The sequence below is a fragment of the Euprymna scolopes genome, chromosome 21 (assembly GCF_053919585.1).
Source record: "Euprymna scolopes isolate OS-2025 chromosome 21, ASM5391958v1, whole genome shotgun sequence".
NCBI lineage: Eukaryota > Metazoa > Mollusca > Cephalopoda > Sepiida > Sepiolidae > Euprymna > Euprymna scolopes.
This window is the reverse complement of record NC_136502.1, coordinates 45,713,946-45,722,241: the sequence shown is the minus strand read 5'-3', so window position 1 is coordinate 45,722,241 and position 8,296 is coordinate 45,713,946. Positions and strand designations below refer to the sequence as shown.

The window sequence follows — 8,296 nt, the reverse complement described above, 5'->3', positions numbered from 1 at the left end:
CCAAAAAATATGTACATCATGATCCATTTTCATACAGTTCGAACAAAGCTTTTTTTTTATCTTGAAGTAGAAGCATTAATAATGTATAAATATAAGTTGAATTCTTAATATTAAATTAAAACAAGCACAAAACATAAGCTATTGAAGAATAATTAATTAAATAAAATATAAATTGATTACAAATGAAATAGATATTCGTTATAGATTTCGTTAAAAAAAATGGGCGGGTTTCGGTTGAATTTGGAACGGAGAGGGGGTTAATTTCGTATAAAAAAGCTAGCAATTTTTAAAAAATAATAATAATTAATATGGAAATAATATATTTAAGAACAAGTCTAAAATGATTATGAGTTCGATTTTCATTAAAATTTCCAGAATTGTAATAATTTGACAGGTTTTAATTAAAACGAAATATAAATAATTTAATTATGTTTTTTGTTTTTTTTTTATTTAAGCGGGTTATCTCCCTTGTCTATCTCTGCTCTTTTGTGGACAACACGTGTGACGACTGGTCGTTAAATTAATTGTCCTTTATTTCTCCCACTTAATCTCTTTGTAAAACGTATCCCCAACTTGGAAAAAAGACTTTTCTCAACATTTTGAATGTTGGGAAATCGACTGACCTCACAAACACAACATATTTGTTTTTCTTTCACCGTGAAAATTCAACTTGGTCCCTTTCAATACGATCTGTGTGACTTCACCTCGGTAAGCAACTCTTAGCTCACATCTCGAGTAAAAAAATAAATACGTATAGATTTTTCCCGTTTATTCAACGATGTTGTTTAAATGCTAACCTACAAACCATAACTATTTCACAGATTTAAACTTTTAGCTACTATTAATATTTGAAATACAATTAAGTTTTAATTGATTTTTGTCATTAATCATGACAAATGAAAAAGGAGTCTACGTTTTAATTATTTTTTAAAGTGGTTTTGTGTAAAACATCCGTAATGCATTTTAAAAGTTACCGACGGGACCAGTTCCACATAAATTTATTATAAACTGATGCCACCTCCATTTCTGAACCATTCTAGCGTTTTAGGCCAGTTAATTTTTTTTTTTTTTTTTTTTTTCAAATACGGATGTAAAACACTTTTTAAAGTTTTTTTTTTAGATACGATTTTCAAGTTTAATTTTTTTTTAATTTTTTTTTTTTTTACTGCAATTAAATTGTTAAGTGAAAGTATAGAACGGTCCATATTCTGCTTAAGTACACCCCCCACACATACACCTTTTATTTATTTTTTACTGGAGAGAGGATATACTTAGGATATTTGGTACTCCTTGGGCGTTGAGTTCCGTGGCGACCAGCAGAAAAATTTAATGGGTAAATGTTTACTTTAACTACAACAGAACACCGACCAATAAAAGTTATTTTATTTTTTTTAAAGATAGGTTTCCGGGATCGCTGACAACGAATCTGATATTCAATCCCGTCGCAAATTTACCGTTTGCATGGTATTAACCCACCTGAACCCTCTCACTACACCCACCTACCGTCCCCTCTGATGTAAACAGAATTTTTGTGAAAAATTAAACAGTTCTCCTGCTCGGTGTATGTCGGCGCGTTTCTTAAGGAAAAACGGTAAATTAACTGCAGAAGCAGTGCTTCTGCAGGAAGCACCTGTTAAATGTTGGGTAAAACTATACAAACACCGTGACAGCGAATTAACCCTAACCCCTAACCCTAAACCTAACCCTAAACCCTAACCCTAACCCTAATCCTAACCCTAACCCTAACGCTGTCACGGTGTTTGTATAATAATACCAAATGTTGTACAAGTTTTATAATTGAACCCCCCCCTCCCCAAAAAATAAAACGAAAAATAAAAATACTTTTGTAGACCGCTCGTGAAGACTTAATTTTTTTTTTTTTTTTTTTTTTTTAGATCAATTAAAATCCATCAAACTACGTAACAGAAAAAATGAACCATATTTTGTTTTTGAAAACTTTATTTTAAATGTCTGCTAAAAAAATTCTTCCGCGATGTGACAAGTCACCTTACTACGCGCGAACGCATTATGTAAGAATAGCATAAATCATGGTGAGTTGGCACAAAATATTGCGAGGGTTCAGGGGTTAATACCATGCAAACTGTAAAGTTTAAAGACTTCAAAATCTAAATCTTTGAATATTAATATATGGCGCAATTAATTAGTAGCTTTCGATGTTTACAAGTGATTTTAAAAGTTTTAAAAATATTTTGGGGCTAGAATTAAAGGCGTAATAAAAAAGATAACAAATGAACCTTACCAAAGGCAAGATAAGTTACTCTTCTCTTCTGGATAAGTTTATTTTTGTTAACTTTTTTCACTTCAAAACAAACCTAGTGTTAGAACGCTATCCATTAGCCTAATGGATAGCGTTCTAACACTAGGTTTGTTTTGAAGTAAAAAAAAAAAAAAAAAAAAAAAAGAGCTAATTGACTATTAGCTCTGCACAATGACCGTTGATAATTTGTACCAGTATGATTTTTTTGGAGCGATTATCAACGGTTTATGAGAAATCATTCTCTCTTCGTTTTAACTTGAGTGGACACTAGGTTTGTTTTTGACCCCCCCCCCCAAAAAAAAAAAACTCTTTAAAATAAGTTAAAGCGCAAACTTATCCATGTTAGTAAAAAAAAAAGAAAAGGTAACTTATTTTGTTTTTAACATTAGTTATCTTTCCGATTACTGTTTCCACTTCATTTCCGGTTGTTTCTTTTTTTCTTTTGATTCTTTTTCCGATAAGATTTTGCTTAAATTTTTAGGTGAAAATGCAGAATAAAGGTAGCCGGCTGACCTGAACGAGCATCCCCTTCCCCCTCTGCCGTAAAACTTTTCACTTTCATATTGGCAGGAAATTTATTTTTATTTTAAGATTTAATGACTTATAACGTGGGAGATCACTTTTAAATTATATAACGTTCTATAAAAATTTTTTTTTTTGCACCACAAAAAATAGCTTAAAAAGGAGTTTTGCTAATTGACCGAAAAGTGGGGTATCAATTTAATAGAACGTTATAATTTAAAAGTGACCCTCAACGTTAAAAGCTATTAAATAAACTTTTTAAATATTTCTCTTAATGCGTAAGTTGAGTCTGTTATCAACGATAGTCCGCAGAAAAAAATAAAACGTGAAAAGGAATTTTTACAGCAGGGGGAATGCTCGTTCAGGTCTGCTAATATTTTGTATAATTTTTAACGCTTTGAGACTTTATAGATATCACAGGCTTTTTTTTTTTTTTTTCTTTTGCTCGTATAACGCTCGACACTAGTTGTTGTTCGAACCGAATAAACGTATTAAAGTAAAAACACTAAAATCTTGCCTTTGGTAACATTTTTCGGTATTTTTGGTGCTAGTGCACTTACTGATCCGCGCTATTTTTTAAATCGTATTTCCAAGTTTAATTAAAGTTTTGATTTAAAAATTTTTTTTTTTTTTTCCATTGTAAGGTTAAAGTACAGAATAGGTACAAAACACCCTCCCCTCTCCATATTAAGAATGACTTTTTAAATGTTATTTCAGCACGGATCAATAAGTGCACTTGCACTAGTACCGTATTTTTTTTTTTTTTTTTTTTTTTTTACAATCTGCCTCAGCGTAGTATAAACACTTCCAACCACTCCATGTTAAGAACGGCTTTCGAAATACCCCCCCCAACCTCCCCATGCTTTCGAGGTTGGGGGGGTATTTTGAAAGCCGTTCTTAGGGAGGTTGGGGTGTTCATAATACGCTGGGGCACGTCGTGAAAATTTACCCATTTTCTTAGCCTTCGAGACAAGATCAGTGTAAGTAGTACTGTTCTAATGCTACACTTCGCCTTCGTTGTCCTCGGTCAGTAAATGAGAATCCTTTATGGCTAAGGCAATTTTTATTTTTGTTTCTATCCAGAGTGCCTCATTTTGGGGAGCTGGATTTTACCCACATTAAAAACCGATCTTGTGTCTAACTCTGTCCTCGTGGGGAGGCAAGTAAATAGGAACGTTGGTAATTTGTTATATTTGATTTTGACCACTTTTTCGAATCTCTGAATTGTAAAACAAACCCCTGAATTTTATTTCCAGATTATAAAAAAAAAAATACCATACAAGAAATAAATTCCATTTTATTTTTACATCAGAATAGAACTTGTATTTTTCTTGCACAATGTTTTTAATTTAAACGTGAACGCCTAAAATATGAAACGCGATTAAGATCAGTTTTTTTTTTGTTTTTTTATATACGAAAATAACTGTTAAACTCAACCAAAGTCGGTTGTGTCACTTATTGTAGATATTGTTTCATAGTCGAGTTTTATCATTCAAAATTTGTCCTGAAATAATTATATTTTGTGATTATTTATAAAATTAAGCGAAACTATCGTTTGTCGTTTTGGGGAAATACCCCCCCCCCCTTCGTAGTTTAGCTACAGTGTGTGTGGGACTGTGTCGCCCATAAAACTGACCCTTATTATTTATCGAAACCATTGAAGAATTTTTTATTTTTAATAAATGTATTCCTGAGCAAATATATATACATTAAGTCTATTTATATAGATTAAGTGTTTTATATTTTTTTTATAATTTCATTAGACACCGGTCTTTGCTTCGGGGTGAGTGCTATCTTTACTTTCGTATTTAGTTTGGTTCAATTGTATTATAGAAATTAGAATATTTTGCTCATTTCGTTTAATATTATTTGTCCAAATTGTCGATAAAATCAAATTTTCATTAGAAATTATTTTTTTGTTTCAAAATGTTTTTTACGTATAAAATTGGAATTTTATTCCAAATTTTTACTCATCGCGGCCATCTTTTTTAAGTCTCGACTATTTATTTTATTTTAAATTTTACTTCGAAGAAAATTTTGTAGAAAGTAAAAAATATTTTAAAAATAAAATGTAAATTTTACGTTTCTTATTTTTTTTTTATAAAAATAAGATTAAAAACCATGGCCGTCAGCGATTAAAACATAATATTGGAATTTTATGTAAGACATATATATTAAAACAATGTTATATAAAAGAAAATAAGTGGGGTGGGGACGAAAATAGATTCAACGCGTCCCTTGTATAGCATAATTCAAAAAAAGGAGCTAATTTTTTACTTTCGTATTTAGTTTTAAAAGATTAAAAAAAATTTACCCCCCCCCTCCCCGATAAACCGTGAAAATCTATCTTTTCATACGATTTTTACTATTTACATAATTTAATAGCGTCAAAATCGCATCCAAGTTTCGGACGTTAACGGTCATGCACTGCAGTAACGGCATGTCGGCCATTTTTGTTCTTTTCTAGAATAGTCGCTCAATCGCTCATTTGATAAATACTCTTAATTTCTTTCGTATTTCTTACACAAGCGATTCATAATGCTTGATTTTTACTAATTTTTACATTTTATACTAGTGCACTTATTGATCCGTGCTGAAATAATAACGTTATTTAAAAAGCCATTCTTAACATGGGGAGGGGAGGGTGTTTTACTTTAACCTTACAATTGAATAAAAAAAAACATCAAAACTTTAATTAAACTTGGAAATACGATTTTAAAAAAAATAGCGCGGGTCAGTAAGTGCATTAGCACTTTTATTTATTTATTTTTTTTATAAACAAACTTTTCGTAAAATTCTATTTACCTCCAAACTTTCAACGAGAAAATAAAAAAATTTATTTCGACATTACACGTCAGCACCATGAAAAAATTAAAGGTTAAATATTAAGAGAAGCTTCAGCTTCACTTTACCATATACATTACCGCGAATTTTACTAAAGAGCATGTTTAAGTACCCTGTTTTTGATTGATTTTCACTGAAAATTTTTCAGCAGAAAAAAACCCAGGTCCTATAATAAAAACTAACCCTAAATCCAGACAATACGAGAAAAATAAACGTTACTATTAGCGAGTTTGAAAATTATTCTAAAACAATTTTTGATTATGATTGTCGGCAGTAGGGGGGGGTGATTATTAACCAACTAACTGTCTTGGTAGTCATATTGGAAATATGATCAAGAACTAGGTGATCAATAACGGTTTCTGGTCAGGACGTAGATTATTTTACTGTACTTTTATCTAGGGTAAACCGGGGTGAAATTGGCCACTTTTTTATTTTTTTTTACTTTTGATAACTTATATGCTGGAATAAATGCGTCTCGGCATTCAGTTAAATAAAGATATTGCATTTTAATGTTCCTTATAGTACTAAAACGTACCAATAATTATGAGGTAGGCTGACGTACACGAGTGAGACCCCTCTAGCGAAATACGCATCGACGTGTATCAGAATTTTTGTAGGAATTTTTGACACCCCTAACACGAAACTACAAATAAAATATAAAAAAACTCGTAATTTCTCTTTTAAAAGTGGGTTGTTTATTTTCTTTATGGATTATACTTCCAAAAATAAACTATTAAAGTTGTTTTAAAAGTAATAGAAATATATTTTATTTTTTATTTAAAAAAAAAAAAAACACACACACACAGTAATAAAATTGAATTTTACGAGCTCAGTATTTTTCAATTTTTAAACTTAAAAAATCTATCAAAATTTTTCTATTGATTCTATTTTTACGATATTTTCAGGGTCAGTGTGAAATTTTATGCTCTTTCCAATAAACCGAATATAATATTTTAGACAAACGTTTTTTTGTTTTTTTTAATTCACGCCCCCTCCCCCATTTTCAAGTATCTATTAAAAAGTAAATAATTAATTTACTCACCAAAGTTTTATATATCACAAATTGAAGATAAAAGATCAATAAATAATATATTCAAATTTAAAACAAAAAGTGTTTTTTAGAAATTTACCAAAGTTTAAAAAAAATTTTTTTTAATACTTTTTTTTTTTAAATACGTTTTTTTTTTTTTTTTTTTTTTTAATGAAACCTTGGTCCTTGCTCCTTTAATTGAAAAAAAAAAAAAAAAAATTAGGGCTTGAATTACATTTTTCGAGTAGTTTTAAGCTTGGAAAGACAGGGGGTCGAATTAATTCACGCCTCCCATTTTGAAATGTTTATTAAAAAGTAAATAATTAATTTACTCACCAAAGTTTTATATATCACAAATTGAAGAGGAAAGATCAATAAATAATATAATCGAATTTAAAACAAAAAAGTAGTTTTTTAGAAATTTACCTATAAAGTCTGAAGTTTAAAACCCTTTTTTTTTTATAATGAAACCTTGGTCCTTGGTCCTTTTTAATTAAAAAAAAAAAAAAAATAGGGCTTGAATTACATTTTTCGAGTAGTTATAAGCTTGGAAAGACGGGGTGGAATTAGTCAATATTTTTCACAATTTCTGACACACCTAACGCACCGACTTTGATGTTGTACGCAGTTTGATTGAGGGAGCATTTATTATTTTTACAAGGAAAGAATTTTTGCGTAGTTTTTTTTTTTTTTTTTTTTTTTTTTTTTTTTTTTTTTTTTTATTATTATTTTGGCTTGAACTTTGTACATTTTCAGATTATTTTTATATTTTATTTTTTGAATGGATATTTTTATTTTGGCTTGAACTTTGCGCTTGGCGAATTTTTTTTTTTTTTTTTGGCCGGAGATCATAGTTATAGGTAATTATTAACAGGAAAATTGGTGCAAGTCCAAATTAGCAGTTATGGCGATAAACAAAAAGCTTTAGCGTGTACCTAACTCTCACGGAATGTCGTCGGTGTTTTTTCTCACTTATTTCATACTTTCACCTAACAATTTAGTAAAAACAGGTATCGTAAAACTTGGGTTTGTATTGCTGTACACAGAGATTCGAAAAAGTTGTCAAACATAACAAATATTATCAAAGATAAGCTACTTTTCTACCTAACTGGATAATTTTCTAGTGTTTTTATTTAATGTAACATGTTTATTCAGCTCGAAAAACAGTGTTTACCGATGTATTTGAAAACTAAAAAAAATATACAAAATACCGATTATATGGCAGCCTATGTCGCGGTAACATATATTGAGCCAGTTTCTAACAGTATTTCGTCTAGTTTTTTATTTTAAATTCCTTTTCCGAAACTTACTATGTCAAAGAGAGTCGGGTGCCATTTTCAATACAGTAATACAAACCCTAAAACTTTAATTAAACTTGATTACTATTCCTGTTAATTATAAACTAATCTTCGGCCCCCAAAAATATCCATAAAAACAAAAAAATAATCATATCAAAATAATTCGAAAAGTTCAAGCCAAAATACAAAATATCCACAAAGGAAAAGAAAAGATGCCATAATGAAAAAAAACAAACTAGGTGCTCCCTAAGTCGAACTGCGTACAACATCGGAGCCGATGCGTATTTCGCTAGAGAGATCTCACTTGTGTACTTCCGCCATGAG

At 30.0% G+C, this 8,296-nt stretch overlaps 1 protein-coding gene across 1 annotated transcript in view; it reads left to right on the top strand.

The window, feature by feature from the left end:
• Positions 1–470: 470 nt before the first annotated feature.
• The window catches only part of LOC145242198 (uncharacterized), a 35,257-nt gene continuing 27,431 nt past the window's right edge, over positions 471–8,296 (top strand). The window contains exon 1 of the mRNA XM_080105194.1: positions 471–708. The gene's annotated coding sequence lies outside the window, so the exon portion shown is untranslated. The remainder of the gene's footprint in view (positions 709–8,296) is intronic.